General features: G+C 37.2%; 1 pseudogene; it reads right to left on the bottom strand.

The window, feature by feature from the left end:
* Positions 1–16,579: 16,579 nt before the first annotated feature.
* Positions 16,580–17,418, bottom strand: LOC148581719 (uncharacterized; annotated as a pseudogene).
* Positions 17,419–17,528: the final 110 nt, after the last annotated feature.

Below are 17,528 nucleotides of genomic sequence, written 5' to 3'. Positions count from 1 at the left end.
CAGACGCGATCAAAGGTAATGCTTTCTTCCCTTGAATATGTGTTTGTTGCTATATTGAATCAAATGTAGGAAATAGGTCGCCAAATCATTCTTTATTATCTAAGTAGTGTTCACATGTATATCTATCATTCCCAACTTGCAAGTAAGGTCTTTTAAGTGCTCTATGGGAAGTCCTTTAGTGAACATATCTGCCAATTGGAGTCTTGAAGGGATGTACTTGGTGGCTATAAGACCATTGTCCAATTTCTCCTTAATAAAATGTCGGTCTATTTCTACATGCTTTGTTCGGTCATGTTGAACTGGATTGTGTGCAATACTAATGGCACACTTATTATCACAAACCAGTTCCATAGGAGCTTCATACTTTACTTTGAGGTCATCGAATATGATCTTCATCCATAATAATTCGCAAATCTCTTGCTTGGGTCATGGCTCTAAATTCCGCCTCTGCACTTGATCATGCAACTACATTTTGCTTCTTGCTCCTTGACAAATTGGATTTTTGACGGTTTAGAATTTCACTAATGAAATCTCGTTGTAAAGTATAGTTTCTAAACCAATCACTAATCCTTTCATACAAAAAGTTGTTTGTCACAAGTACAAACCCCTAAAATTTATAAACCGAAGTATTTAAACCTCGGGTCGTTCTCCCTAGGACTTACAATGAAGTGTCTTGTTATTGGTTATGAGTTATTTTGGGGTTTTGGATAAGGAGCATGAAAAGTAAATGGCAATGAAAATAAACTAACAACTATAAAAGGCTCTTGGCAAGGTGTGAGAACTAGAAGTCCTATCCTAGTTATCCTTCTCAATTGTGATGAGAATTGTTCATTGCTACCACTTAGTTAACCCTCACTAATTGAAGGAAAGTCAAGTGGATGAATCGATTGATTTCTCAAGTCCTAATCAACTCCTAAAGGAATGACTAGCTTTAGAGGTTTTCAAATCAATTAGCAATCTATCCAATTATCATTCAACAAGGGAGTTAGATAACTCAAGTGTCACTAATTACTCTACCAAAGCCAAGAGATACAAAACCTATACTAAAATCCAACCAAGCATTTCATCAAACACTTGGAAGGCACAAAAGAAAAACATAGTAAATCAACAACAAGAATGAAATCTAACAACAATTATTGAAAGGAATTAACAACAACAATCAAGGAAATCACAATTATCATGAATTACCTCAAATTGCATTATTAAAAGAAAACCAAGGAACAACAATGTATCCAAAACAAAATGAAGAATTACAATTATTAAAGCACACATCTAGAAAGAGGAAGAGGAGGAGATTAAGAATTCGTAAATGAAAAGTGAATCAAAGCATGAGTTTAAACCTAGATCTAAGAAGAGAGATTAACCTAAACCTAATCCTAATCCTAGAGAGAAGAGAGAGCTTCTCTCTCTAGAAACCAATTACAAAGATAAAACTAAACTAATTGGTAACTAACATCTCAAGTGATCCATCCCCATCCTCCCTTAATCCTTCATCCTTTTATTCCTTTCCCTTAGCAATTTGGCGCCAAAATGGGTTCAGAAAACCTCTCAAATCGCCAGGCACGTGTTGCATTAATGAGGTCATGTGCCATCATCGGCGCGTGCGCGCATGGTACACGTGCGCGTCCCTGGTCGATTCTGCAATGTGCGCGCGAGCGCCTTGTGCGCGTGCGCGTGCATGGCTGACTTTGCTTCTTTGACTTTTTTATGCTTCTCTCCACTTGTATGCTTCCTTCCTTGCTTCCTTCCTTGCTTCCTCTGATTCATGCCTAGTTTCAACCTGAGGTTACTAGCAAACACATCAAGGCATCGTATGGAATCAAACAGAAACTAGAATTCACCAAGACAAGGCTTAACAAGCATGTTTTTTACACTTAAGCACAATCATGGAAGAGATAACAAAACCATGCTAATTCTTAGGCTAAATGTGACAAAAGGTTATCAAAATGTTCTAAATTCAAGGCAAAACAAACCGTCAAATTGGGGTTTGTCACTCCTCCATGTCACCAAGTTTTCACCCAAGAACATGCAATATCCTGAGGTGGATCTCCTATCAATAATTGATCCAGCATAGTCAGCATCAGTATATACTTTCATGGACAAAATTCCTTCCTTTTTTAATAGCAATCCTTTCCCTGGAGAGGCTTTCAAGTACTGAATAATCATGCTTATAGCCTGCAAATGTCTCTCTCTTGGATCATGCATGAATTGACTAACCACACTAACTGCATAGGCTATGTCAGGCTTGGTGTGTGATAAGTGAATGAGTTTTCCCACAAACCTCTGGTACTGTGCCTTCTCCACCTTTGGGCTTTCCTCATCATTTTCAGTTTTATGATTTTGCTCTATGGGCACTCCAGTGATCATACAATCCAACTTACCAATCTCTTTGAGGAGATCTAGGATATATTTTCTTTGGAAAATAAAGATGCCTTGTCTAGAATAAGCAACCTCTATCCCAAGGAAGTACTTTAGCTTGCCAAGATCCTTCATCTCAAACTGAGTGGCTAACTTTTCTTTCAAAGTCTGTTTTTCTAACTCATCATCACCTGCAATAATCATATCATCTACATAGACCAAGAGTAGAGTGAGTTTGCCTTCCTGTGAATGTTTTATAAACCAAGGTTCTGAAAACCGAACCGATCATCGAACCGCTCTAGCTACTGGTTTACTGGTTCATAAATTTAATCGGTTCGACCGTGGTTGAACCGAAAAACCGTTTTATAATAAAATAATAAATAAAATATAAATAAACACATGAAAATATAATTATAGTCTAATGTAAGCTTTAAAATATCATTCAAAGAAAATGCTTTTTTGAATCTCTTTCAATAAACCTTTATCCACTCAAAAGAATCTTAAGTTGTTATATGAGTGCTGAGATAGCTGAACCTAGGAAATTGGCTGCACCTTAGATGGCAGTTTTGCAGGTTTTTTCACTTCAGAAACCAGGGACAGCTGCAAATCAGGCTCAAATATTAGCTAAATATATATCAAAGAAAGTATGGATCATATTAATATTGGAGAAAGGGAATACAGTTTGTAAGTACCTTGCTAAGTAAATCTGTAGGTGGTTCATAATTAAGTCTCTTGTCATTTGGTTCCTATAAAGACAAAAGAAAGAAAGAGGGGGTAGGAATTCAAATAAGAAACATACACAGAATGATTCATTCACATCTCAAATACAAGCATAAGATTAATACATTACCAGTGGGTATACTTTGATACTTCGGAAGACACCTCTTTCACCTTTGTTCGATCGTTGCTAATAAAAGCACCACACCCAGATATAATCAATCACTTTACTTTACTAACAAATAAAACATGAAAAATTGAACTTATTCAAAAATCAGTTTTACAAACCGCATCCTCAGGCTCTCGTCGGGTTTGTTAGTCATTCCATATTTCTCCTGCCTTGAGCCATCGCTAGAGTTTGTCCTAGAAGAGTAATATAACCAGATAACAGATTATATGTCACGGCCCAAAATGAACCATGATCGGCGCTCAGGGAAACAGTTCCCTAGCAAGCCTATCAGACTCAAATATAAATTAAATAAGAAAATTACAAATATTTTAAAGAAATTTACAGTTTCTAAAACGAATAATTTCATATTTTTATTAAAAGGTAAAATAAATAGATATGGATAGATCCTGCCTGTGACATATGGAGCATATGACGTCTAAGAACTCAACAAAAAAGAAGTACCAATTGCAGATCATTACTCTTGAATAGAAGGCTCATACATTCAAGTATTTGTTCCTGAAAAATATTTTTAGAAAAACAGAATGAATTTTGCAACCCAGTGACTAGACAATACATCTATAATCCACATGAGACCATATAAACATTATCATAAAAATAATCTTAGTTAGAAAATAATAATTTATATGAATATGTGAATCAATAAGGGAGTTCTCATACAGAAATCAAATCAAATAATCCACACTTGGACGGCTCCACCTCTAAGGGTAGCCCTTTCCTCTCGTGTGTCCTAACAGAATAAAAGATCTAACGTGTGGCCTACACGTTAGGCTAGCAACACTCCTGCTAGCTGGAGTCTGAGTTAGATGCATCTAAGTTAACGTCATAACCGCCGTTAACTACGGTTTTCTAATACGAGCCTCCCAAACCAATTCAAAACATATAATTTCAAATACAACAAATCTTTGATCTTTCAAATATATAAGGTATCGAATCAAATCAAATCATATTATACTTTCTCATCAAAATCCTTTCCAATCATACTTTTTTTAATCAAAACACATTTCAAATATATTTCACAATCTTTAAACGAAGTGAATACCAACAAATACTTCAATGCTTCAAAAACAGATATTCAAGTAAACTCAAACATTTTAGAATAATGCAAAACTTTATCAAAAATATATATGGTCTCAAAAACAGACATTCAGATAAGATCAAACAATTTAAAATAATGCAAGACTTCATCAAAAATATATATGGTCTTATGTATAGTTCCGAAAGTATAAACTTCATAAAAATGAATTATTTAATTTTAATAAATCAATTATTCTAATCAATTTAAAACCGTTCTAGACAAATATAGTGAGTATAATTCAAAGATCATAATAGATATATGTCAAAATAATTATAGATGCACAGTCAAACAATTATAAATGTAAAGCCTACTCACAACATGGTCCTAAGGGACCGAAGATATCGAACCCGGAGTGCTAGAATCCAAGGTGAGGAGGATTGAAGTAAAATGAAATGAATGAGTGTAGAATTGGATCGAGACGGTGGCAGCAACTTCCACGGCTACATCGCAGATGTAATCATAACATCAACAGCTCCAACCGTTCCATGATAGCACTAATACCAGTACTCAAGATAATTTCCAGCAGAAACGCAACAAATAGGGCGATAGTACTAAAACAAAGATATATTATCACAATTAAAACCAGAGCATGTAAGAAAAGAAGAAGATATAGCAGAGTAAAGGTGGAAGCGTTACAGTTTCATAAATGGAGTCAGAACAGGGGAAAAATTGTGTTGATTTAGAGACAAGAATGAAGGGGGTGTAGGGCTGAGCAAGATCACAACAGGGACGGAGACGGTTCATTAGTGGTGACGTCGGTGATGCTCCCCTGACGACAAGCTCCGTTGATGGCAACAGCAGACGCGACGATGGTGAACGGCTCCTCTATCGCGACTCTTTCTTCCTCCCTTCACTGGCCGACTCAACTCTCCCTCTTCATTCAGCAATGACGGTGACCCCCAACAGAGATGGCGGCGGTTGAAGCTTAGCGGCGACAGAGACAAGGCGCGGCGGCTGTAACCGTTCGACGGCGGCGAGGCAGAACGGCGGCAATCCTTCTTCCGCGTCTCCTCTCTCGCACTCGTCCCCCCTCTCGGACGCACCTCTCTCGGTTCTGGCCTCTGATGGTGACGCAACTGCAGCGAGCTGGACGCGGCTGGCGGCGACGCGACGGGACACGAACGGCATGCTCCAGGCCGGCAGTGATGAAGTGCGACTCTCTCTCTCCTCGCATGGTGGCTCGGCGTGGACAGCTCCTGCCTTCCTCCTCCCTTCTCTTCTCGCGGTCTCCCCTTTTCTCTCTTTCCTTTTTCTTTCTTTCTTTTTTTCCGTCAGGGTCTGGGTGTGTGTGCTGTGAGGAAGAGGGTGTGACGGGAGTGAGAGTGTGTGCGGTAGTGAGAGGTGAGCGAGTGTGTTAGAAGAGGGTTAGGGTTTGGTTTGAAAAAAAAGAGGAACAAGGGGTATTGTAGGGATTTTACATTCTACCCTCCTTATAAAAATTTTTGTCCTCGAAAATTGATATAATCTTCAAAACTTTACATGGTTTTAGCACTTTACCGAACATGAGAAATGAGCATAACGAGGTGCAAAAGTTACAAGATAGGATCCGGATAAAACGATGTCATTGGCATTTCCCTACCCTCGTTCCCTTGATAACTCAGATATACATAGCCCTCTTCACGTCGTTCGTCAATCTTTTCTAAATGCAATCTTGGTTCTGTAGTACATATTCATGGTAGCAACCTGTCTTATGTCAAGTGTTCGAATTTCAACTTTCTGAACTTTCGCATCGGTAGCTGTGTCCTAAAGAAGTAACGTATCGCTTGCTATATCTGAGAATCGCACGTGATATTGAAACAAACACGAGTTTGCTTAAAAGGATTCTAAACTTAGGCAGAAAAGGGCAAACATCACAGATGGTGTTCGCAAGAATTCGGGGAGATGCGTAGGATCGCAACTAAACAAGGATATATAAAAATAGTGAAGCATGCCAAAAAGAGAATCAACCGCATCTTAGTAAGAAAATCTGAATCAAGAAACTTCGATAGAACAAGAAAAGAAAAGATGGTGTATGAAGTCAAAACAAGTTTATGTTGGATCAAAGAAGTACGAAGTTCACAAGAGATGGCCACTAAAATCAACGGTAATATTCACAAAGATTTAAGAGAATGACTAGAAACACAATTAAATAACACACAATCTTTTAGAATCAAAGAAGAGGAAGAACATACAAGGCCTAAAAATTTTATAATATTTATCGAGCAAAATAAGAACACTAGGACAAATAAAGTTAAAGAAAACAATAAGAAGCAACAACACTATAGGTAAGGAAAGCTAAATAGCAACAAACATACAACGTAAATAAAATACCCACAACAATTATGAATCCAAATCCCAAGCAACAAGACAAAGACAATAATAGAGAAACAAAGCAAAACAACAAATAGAAGATTTGACCGCACCTTTTAGAAAGACAATTGTACAATTATGAAAATTAAAAACAGTAATTATCACAAAAATTAACATCCTCATTTTCTCTTATCTATAACTCTTTGACAAAGGCCATTTGAAATAATTATTGCCATAACCTTGAATATTAAGTATATCAGAATAAAATTTAATAGCTTTTGACTATAAATAAAAGATAAATAACGTAAAACATCATGAGAAAATGCAAGCAATCATCTCATTATTCCCAAGGCCAAAAATTCACCTATACATTTAACTCATTTTTGTCATTATTGTAAAATAAAGTTAAATGATTCCCATAATCATGTAGCTAAACTTAGTATGAAGTTACAAATAAATTCACATACAAAATAAAAATAATAATAAAACTAAAATTTAAAGTATTGGCAATTAACACACTAGGATCAATTATAATAACTACTTTCTCCTTTTTATTTTTTTTGGTCTAAATCTCCAATTATGAATTTGCTCTTAACATAATCAAAGCACATAGCAAAAGAATTTCAGAAAATTAGTATGAAATTAGATTTCTTGTAAAGATAAAACACCAAATGAAAAAAAAAATCATATTCATAAATATATATACTTTATCTTTTTTTTTTTTGGATAAATGGAAAACACACATGCAATTATAACTATGGTTATAGAAAAAGTTGACTATTTTTTTTATGTGAAAAGGAGAACAACAACTATAAACTATAAATTACCAATTGTAAACCAGTCATTATGCATACACTGATGCACATATTTTATATAGACAAATATCTATATCTGCTTTGCAGCAGTTTTCAACCGATATTAATGGCTCTTAAAATTTTAATATGCATAAGAATAAATAAAATCAAAATAGGAGCATATAATCATCAATGGTTGGAGGAAGATGTGAAATCCTTGTAAAAAAAAATTTTCAAAAGAAAAAGGAAAGGAAAAGCTTAAAGTAATGGTGAGGTTTTATGTATAAATACATTCTGATAGAAATCAAAACGCCAAATGTTGAAATACTTCAACAACTTCGCAAAGAGTCAAGAATTATAATAATTAAATGCTTAAATGAGTGCAAAGCAAGAGAACAGAGCTTCCATAATCGTGACAAAGAAGCTAATGATTAAGATGTAAAGCAAGGAAATATTCAAGTAAATACTCCATAATACTAATAATAAAATTAGCAATAACTTCGTTACAAGAGAAAAGACTTTCAAATTACTAATCATTCAATAAAAAAAATCCTAACTTGTTGAAAAATTTACCAAAATAGTCTCTATATATTATGATTGTCCTAATAAAATCTCAAGTTGTTTTGAATATTGATTCCCACTTATAAATTTAAAAGCAACAAAATTCACAAAAATCCTATATTATCACATTAAAATAAATAATATATTTTCAATCCTAGTAAAAATTTAATTTAAAGTATCATTGTATAGCTCAAGTAAGTATATAATTTTACTTACACTATTTTATTCCACAAACCCAACCAAATGTAATTCATGAAACATCAAGTTCCGTTGAGGAATCAAATAATTTTAAAACTAGAGTTATTAAGGGGTACATAATAAGAAAGCATGGTTTATAATAATTAATTGAATATAATAAAGAAAAAAAATTCGTATAAGTGATTTATTTTGCTTCAAGAAATTAGATGTCTAGTCTTTTTTATAAAAAATTGTCAACAATTCTTTCCAATCTCTAAGATCTACTTCCAAATATCACAAAGACACTACAAATCAAGAAATCAATCTCCCTAAACCTCTGAGAATAAGAACAATAGTTGAAAATAAGGAAATTTTCAGAAAAGTAAGGGTTAAGAAAATTCTCAGGTTTCAGATCATACTCAAAAGCAAAGTTCTTCTTATAATCACCAACCAAAAGGCAAGCGTTCACAATCTTTCTCTCAACTTATCAAGCAAGAAATGGTTCCGTGACAAAAAGTCAATTGTCAGCAACAAAGAACCATAATGGAAACAGATCATCAATTAGAAAAACAAAACTAAACTTCTAGATCGAAAAAAAAAATCGATCCAGCTAACTTATCACCCAAATAATTCATTACACTTAAGCAAAGAAAATCAACAATCGAACAAACAACAATAACACTCTATTCATATGTTGCATCACATAGTCCTTCTTGAGCAACTAAATAGCTGTTTTCAAAATTATTGATTTGAAAAAAGAATCAAAAGCTAATCAAAATTATGTTAGCTTCAAAAATCATCAACATAAGAAGAAAAATCTCAATATCGCTTATCAAATCCAGAACAAAGCATCTCGATCAGAAACTCAGCAAATTCATGCAATCCACAAATCCAAATACAATTCAATCATATTGTAATTCACAACAAACATAAATCAAATCTTTTAAGTAACTCATGAACTATTGACATTAGGAATCATAGAGAACAACCAAAAGACGAAGAAGATTAAAGCACACATTCACAAAATCGAAGAAAATTAGAACTAGTTAGGAGAGAAATAGCGAACCAGAACCAAAACTGAAACCCTTGCAAAAACACATTCGAGAAAATCTACCAAAGGATATGTCAAGATTGGGTACAAAAGGACAAGAGAAGTAAGAAGCGGTAGAGGACGCATGCTCTCAATAATCAGAAGACAACAATGACACAGAGGACAAAGAAGACATTCCTATAGGCCTTTGATAGTGCCACAATTTGTACAAATAGGCGCGCTTCTATTTATACAATTGTGATCCTATCATAGGACACTTGCTCCATATTACACAGATTAAACCTAAGCTCTGATACCACTTTGTCACGGCCCAAAATGAACCATGACCGGCGCTCAGAGAAACAGTTCCCTAGCAAGCCTATCAGACTCAAATATAAATTAAATAAGAAAATTACAAATATTTTAAAGAAATTTACAGTTTCTAAAACGAATAATTTCATATTTTTATTAAAAGGTAAAATAAATAGATATGGATAGATCCTGCCTGTGACATATGGAGCATATGACGTCTAAGAACTCAACAAAAATGAAGTACCAATTGCAGATCATTACTCTTGAATAGAAGGCTCACACATTCAAGTATTTGTTCCTGAAAAATATTTTTAGAAAAACGGAATGAATTTTGCAACCCAGTGACTAGACAATACATCTATAATCCACATGAGACCATATAAACATTATCATAAAAATAATCTTAGTTAGAAAATAATAATTTATATGAATACGTGAATCAATAAGGGAGTTCTCATACAGAAATCAAATAAAATAATCCACACTTGGACGGCTCCACCTCTAAGGGTAGTCCTTTCCTCTCGTGTGTCCTAACAGAATAAAAGATCTAACGTGTGGCCTACACGTTAGGCTAGCAACACTCCTGCTAGCTGGAGTCTGAGTTAGATGCATCTAAGTTAACGTCATAACCGCCGTTAACTACGGTTTTCTAATACGAGCCTCCCAAACCAATTCAAAACATATAATTTCAAATACAACAAATCTTTGATCTTTCAAATATATAAGGTATCGAATCAAATCAAATCATATTATACTTTCTCATCAAAATCCTTTCCAATCATACTTTTTTTAATCAAAACACATTTCAAATATATTTCACAATCTTTAAACTAAGTGAATACCAACAAATACTTCAATGCTTCAAAAACAGATATTCAAGTAAACTCAAACATTTTAGAATAATGCAAAACTTTATCAAAAATATATATGGTCTCAAAAACAGACATTCAGATAAGATCAAACAATTTAAAATAATGCAAGATTTCATCAAAAATATATATGGTCTCATGTATAGTTCCGAAAGTATAAACTTCATAAAAATGAATTATTTAATTTTAATAAATCAATTATTCTAATCAATTTAAAACCGTTCTAGACAAATATAGTGAGTATAATTCAAAGATCATAATAGATATATGTCAAAATAATTATAGATGCACAGTCAAACAATTATAAATGTAAAGCCTACTCACAACATGGTCCTAAGGGACCGAAGATATCGAACCCGGAGTGCCAGAATCCAAGGTGAGGAGGATTGAAGTAAAATGAAATGAATGAGTGTAGAATTGGATCGAGACAGTGGCAGCAACTTCCACGGCTACATCGCAGATGTAATCATAACATCAACAGCTCCAACCATTCCATGATAGCACTAATACCAGTACTCAAGATAATTTCCAGCAGAAACGCAACAAATAGGGCGATAGTACTAAAACAAAGATATATTATCACAATTAAAACCAGAGCATGTAAGAAAAGAAGAAGATATAGCAGAGTAAAGGTGGAAGCGTTATAGTTTCATAAATGGAGTCAGAACAGGGGAAAAATTGTGTTGATTTAGAGACAAGAATGAAGGGGGTGTAGGGCTGAGCAAGATCACAACAGGGACGGAGACGGTTCATTAGTGGTGACGTCGGTGATGCTCCCCTGACGACAAGCTCCGTTGATGGCAACAGCAGACGCGACGATGGTGAACGGCTCCTCCATCGCGACTCTTTCTTCCTCCCTTCACTGGCCGACTCAACTCTCCCTCTTCATTTAGCAATGACGGTGACCCCCAACAGAGATGGCGGCGGTTGAAGCTTAGCGGCGACAGAGACAAGGCGCGGCGGCTGTAACCGTTCGACGGCGGCGAGGCAGAACGGCGGCAATCCTTCTTCCGCGTCTCCTCTCTCGCACTCGTCCTCCCTCTCGGACGCACCTCTCTCGGTTCTGGCCTCTGATGGTGACGCAACTGCAGCGAGCTGGACGCGGCTGGCGGCGACGCAACGGGACACGAACGACATGCTCCAGGCCAACAGTGATGAAGTGCGACTCTCTCTCTCCTCGCATGGTGGCTCGGCGTGGACAGCTCCCGCCTTCCTCCTCCCTTCTCTTTTCGCGGTCTCCCTTTTTCTCTCTTTCCTTTTTCTTTCTTTCTTTTTTTTCGTCAGGGTCTGGGTGTGTGTGCTGTGAGGAAGAGGGTGTGACGGGAGTGAGAGTGTGTGCGGTAGTGAGAGGTGAGCGAGTGTGTTAGAAGAGGGTTAGGGTTTGGTTTGAAAAAAAAGAGGAACAAGGGGTATTGTAGGGATTTTACATTATAATCGCTCACTTAAATGCAAAGATAATACATGAATTAGCCGCATATCATTTCTGTAAGTGTATTCTACCATGCAATTTTAAATGTTTATACCTTCGGTGTTCCCTTGTATTGGTGTTAGAACTGCTATTCAAAACTCCCTCACCCTACAATAGAGAAGGTTCATTCGAAGCAGAATTATTTTCAGCATTATCATTCCTAGGTAGTTCTTGGTTGATACTTTCATCCATACCTAAACATTACCAGCAATCCAACCCAATAATCTCAACTATCAAGTTCACAACAAACAACATCCAAAATTAAACAAAATTATTCACAATTATTTAACAAATAACAAAATCCAGTTCAGTAAACAAAGCAAAATCAGTTCAAATCAGTAAACAAAGCAAAATCAGTTTAGTTTCAATAATCAGTTCAAAAAAATAAAATAACTAAAAATATATTCAATTAAACTCATCAGGAATCAGTTCAGTTTCAGTAAACAAAGCAAAATTATTCAAAGAGCTACTCAATCAAAGAGCTACTCAATCAGTTCAGTTCAGTTTCAGTTTACAAAGCAAAATCCAGTTCAGTAAACAAAGCAAAATCAAAGAGCTACTCAATCAAAGAGTTCACAGCTTAGTAGTTCATCATGTCAGTTCATCATGTCACAAAATCCAGTTCAGTTTAGTAGGATCAGTTCATCATGTCACAAAATCAAAGAGCTACTCAATCAAACTCATCAGGAGACAGAGACATGCAACAGTTATTCAATGATTCAATCAAACAATCATAAGTTCATAACTAAAAAAAAATTATCTGGAACTCTGGAAGCTCGAAGGCACCTTCAAGACTTCAACAGAACATGCAATAGGGAGAGTGGGAGACAGCGACGCCGAGTGAACCAAGCAGTGGTGGAGCACGAACGACGACTACTGTGCGACGGAGGTGACTGGTCGAAGGAAGTGATTGCGCGACGGAGGTGACTGCTCGACAGAGGTGACTGCTCGACGGAGGTGACGGCGCGACGGAGGTGACTGCTCGACAACGAACCTGTGTGGCCGTGTGAGACTGTGAGACTGTGATGGCGTTCTCTGATTCTGAAGCTCGATGAGAATTGTGAAGGAAATTAGGGATCAGAACATTGATTTAGGGTTTCAGAGGCGAAAACGGCAGCGTTTTGCTACCCAGCCAAAAAACCGACCGGGTCACGGTTCGGTTCAACTGACCGATTACCGGCCGGTTCACCGGTTCAACACCGGTTTTCTGATTTCGCAGTTTTAATGATTGTCCGAATCGTTTTGGTGTTCGGTTCATGGTTCGACTGGTTCGACCGGCCGGTCTGAACCGATTTTCAGAACATTGTTATAAACAGAGTACGATCACCTTGGCTTTGTCGATACCCTAAAAATATCATAGCTTGAGTAAATCTTCCAAACCAGGCATGAGGTGACTGTTTAAGACCATACAAAGCCTTTTTTAGTCTGCACACCTTATTTCCTTCACTAGTGATACCATATCCTGGTAGAATCTCCATGTACACTTCTTCTTCCAGACTTCCATGCAAGAAGGCATTTTTAACATCAAATTGATGCATCTCCCAACCAAAGTGTGCTGCTAAGGAGAGGATAATCCTGACAGTATTTATTTTTGCCACCGGAGCAAATGTCTCCTCGTAATCGATCCCATAGGTTCGGGTATATCCTTTTGCAACCAACATTGCTTTATACCTGTCCAGTGTGCCATTAGATTGATATGTAACTGTGTATATCCAGCTACAACCCACTGCTTTCTTGTCCGTTGGTCTCTCTACAATCTCCCAAGTCTCGTTCCTTTCTAATGCACCAATTTCTTCATTCATAGCTCAAAGCCAGTTCTCATCTTTTAAGGCTTCTTGTACTGATGTAGGGATTCTGACAGAATCAATAGCTAAAAGAAAATTCTGGTGCTGTACAAAAATATTTTTAGTGGACACAAATTTGAAAATAGGATATTTGGCACATGATCTTTTTTCTTTTCTCATGGCAATAGGTAAATCATCTAGGTTAGTTGCACAAGTGGTATTTGAGGTGTCAAGAGTCTCAAGAGTATGAGGTCTTACCTCCAGTTCAGACGAATGAAGTTGCTGTTTGACCAGGACGGGTTCTTACTGCCTTCGCTGATATTGTTTTCCAAAAAACATGTCCTCATTTTTCTCCTCATTATTCTTTTCTAGTAGTGATGCTGATTCAAGGTCTTTGTTATCCTCCAGAGAAGTGAAATTCTGCAATAAGAAAAAAGGTGACGACTAAAGGAACTCAGCTTCTGGAACACTCTCCCCCTGAAGCTGAGAACTAGGAAAGAAGGACTCCGACTCATGAAATGTGACATCCTTGGAGATATAGAATCTACGACTTTGAGGATGATAGCATTTGTATCCCTTTTGTTTGAAGCATAACCTATAAAGACACATTTGATTGCCCGAGGATCCAACTTACCCCGATGAGAACTATGAATATGAACAAAAATAGAACAGCCAAAGATACAACTTTGAAGACTACTCATAATAAGGATAGAGGGGTAAATTTTGGTCAGAAATTGAACAGGGCTAACACCGTCTAGGACCCGAGATGGTAATCTATTAATCAAATAAGTGGCCATTAGGACAGCTTCCCCCCAATAAGACTTAGGAACAGACGTTTGGAAGAGTAATGCTCGAGTAACCTCAAGAAGATGACGATTTTTTCTTTTTGCTACCCCATTCTGTTGAGGGGTGTCTACACAGGTCAATTCATGAATAACTCCATTATCCTTAAGGAACTTGGAAAAATTTTAGTTCACATATTCTCTTCCATTATCAGAACGTAATCGCTTAATCAGGCTTCCAAATTGTGTTCGAACCATTTGGTAAAAATTTTCAAACAAGTGGAAAACTTCAGATTTATCTTTCATAAGAAAGATCCAGGTAACTCGAGTACAATCATCAATAAAAGAAACAAACCACTTTGCACCAGAAATATTACTAATAGCTGAAGGTCCCCACACATCAGAATGAACAAGATCAAAAGGTTTAGAACTTTTATTATTACTGGGAGAAAAAGTAGCCCGATGGTGTTTAGCTAATTGATAAACATCACATTGAAAGGACTTGACAGACATTTTTGTAAATAAAAAAGGAAATAAAGACTTTAGGCAGCGTTTGGTTTCAAAGACACAGACACAGAGACATGGACACGCTAGAACATGTTCTACGTTTGTTTGTTGAGACAAATTTTTATGGACACGTTAGTACACAAGTATACACAAAATACATGTATTCAGTGTACTTCCAAAATAATGAGACATAGAGACACAATCAATTAGACACAATTTTTTACTCATTTACCCTCTCTTTCTTCTTCTCCATCCACCGTGACCGTTCTCCTTCCTCCCTCCTCCTTCCTTCCGCTGTCGCATCCCCTCATCCAGATTCGCCGTCAGTGTTGCATCTCCCCGTCCAGATCCCTCGTCCAGATCCACAGCCACTGCCGCGTCTCCCCTTTCACCCAGATCTGCGTGCCACCGCCGCTGCGTCTCCCACTTCGTCCAGATCCGAGCGCTGCTCTGTGTCTCTTCCTTCGTCCAGATCTGCGCGCCGCCACTCGTCTCCTCCTTCATTCAGATCCGCCGTCGCCGCTAAGTCTCCTTCTCCGTCCAGATTTGTGGCTGTCGCCTCTCTTCCCTCTTCGAGATGCCATGGCCGCCTCTCCCTCTTCCTCTTCGAGTTTGCCGTTGCCGCCTCTTCCTCTACCTTCACAGTTTGCTCTTCAGTTACCTTCTCCTCCCCTTTTTTTTCTGTTGAAAAATAAAACTTCTTGTTGATTCTTGTAAAATTTTTGTTGATTGATTTGTGGTGAATTGTGTGTGATGATGAATCTGAAGTGGTGAAGATGGTGGATGATAGTGGTAACAATGGTGGCTGATATTTTTTTTATAAGGATAATATAGACTTTTTCTAATTTTATTGTGTCTTGTTCAATATTTACCAAACACAATACATAGACACTAATAATTTGTGTTCATGTCTTTAATGTCTATGTCTCTGTGTCTTTGTCTCAAGAGATACATAAACCAAACGCTGCCTTAGGGTATTAAATGGAGGATGACCAAGACGTTTATGCTGAAGCCATATCTGAGAGTTTGCCCAGGACGGTATGTTTGTCTGATGATTTGAATTAAGTGCCTTTTGTGTGGTACTCTTTTCATGCGGTAAGTAGTATAACCCGTCCTACTCTTTAGCAATTCCAATCGTCCTCCCCATGGCAAGATCCTGAAATACACAATGAGTATGAAAAAAAGTTGCAGCACAATTTAAGTCTTTGGTAACCTTATGAATAGACAAGAGGTTAGTAGATAATTTTGGAACATGAAGCACATTTTTTAAATGGATAGAAGGTTGAAGGTGGATGTTACCATATCCAGTAATAGGAATATGGGAACCGTTAGCAACAGTGATTTGTTTGTGACCAGATGAATTAGTGTAAGATGAAAAAGAAAGGGAATGAGGTGTCATATGATCTGTAGCACCAGAGTCTACAATCCAGGTACTCTCAGTGCTAGGAGCATTAAAGGATAAGAAGCTAGAACCCTTACCAGTCATGGTTAAAGCACAAGGGCTAGATGTCTTACTAAGTGAGTCCATAAGACCACGTAAACGGTCTAAATCTTCTTTGCTAAGGGCTGGGGCCTCCTTTGCAGTTTGTGAGATAGTTGGGTCTTCCACACTTTCTGAGTCAGACAATGTGTGGTTAGCACGTCTTTGTATGGCACCTTTGAATCCTCAAATACATTCGAGAACCTTCTCCTTTCTATGAAGTCTAAAACATGTGTCCTTAGTATGACCCGTTTTCCTACAATAACTACACCAGCGATCATCACGGTGAGCCTTTGAGGGAGGCTTCCATACGAAAGGGATGGACCTTTTAAAGGACCTTTGCCAATGGCTAGAGCTGAACCATCAACAGAATTTCCTCCTTCCAACATGACTGACCTCCGAGTTTCTTCCCCTCGTACAATATGAAAAACTTCTGAGAGAAAAGGAATTTTTTCTTTACCCAAAATTTGAACTCGAATTGGATCAAATTCAGAGTGCAAGCCAGACAGAAATTTAAATATACGTATCCTTTCAATAAATTGTGTCAATGTAGTAGAATCAGGTGTGCACTGCGTAGTCAAATTTTGATACTGATCTAACTTGATCCACAAACAATTCAGCGTCCCATAGTAGTCTATTACAGAGAGGCTCCCTTGCTTGGTATTGAAGATCTTGTTTTCTATTTCATAACATGCTGCAGTATCCTTCTTCATTGAGTATGCTTGACTTAAATTATTCCAAATCTCCTTAGCAGTGGGGAAGAACATATAATTACAGCTGATTTCTGGTGTCATAGAATGCCATAACTAGGTCATGATAAGAGCATCCTCATCATCCCAGGCTTCATATTTGGGGTCTGTCGTGGCTAGAGGGTTCCCTTCTAGATGATTTAATTTCTTTCGCCCCTTGAGAGTAGTGCAAACCAGTTGAGACCATTGGAGATAGTTGCACCCATCAAAACGATACGACCCTTGTAACACCGGTAGATCATTGGGGCTGACGAGAGGCACAGTCTTATCATCCATCATTGGTAAGAATCGACAGCAAAAAGAAGATAGAAGAAGAAAAAAGAAAACCGACGATCGTGTCTGGGCAAGCAACATCGCAATCAAAGAGATCGTATGCGGAGTGGCCG

Source organism: Arachis ipaensis, chromosome B10 (genome assembly GCF_059453495.1).
Source record: "Arachis ipaensis isolate K30076 ecotype BB chromosome B10, ASM5945349v1, whole genome shotgun sequence".
NCBI classification, from domain to species: Eukaryota; Viridiplantae; Streptophyta; class Magnoliopsida; order Fabales; family Fabaceae; genus Arachis; species Arachis ipaensis.
The sequence above is the reverse complement of the archived record's forward strand: the minus strand, read 5'-3'. Positions and strand labels throughout refer to the sequence as shown.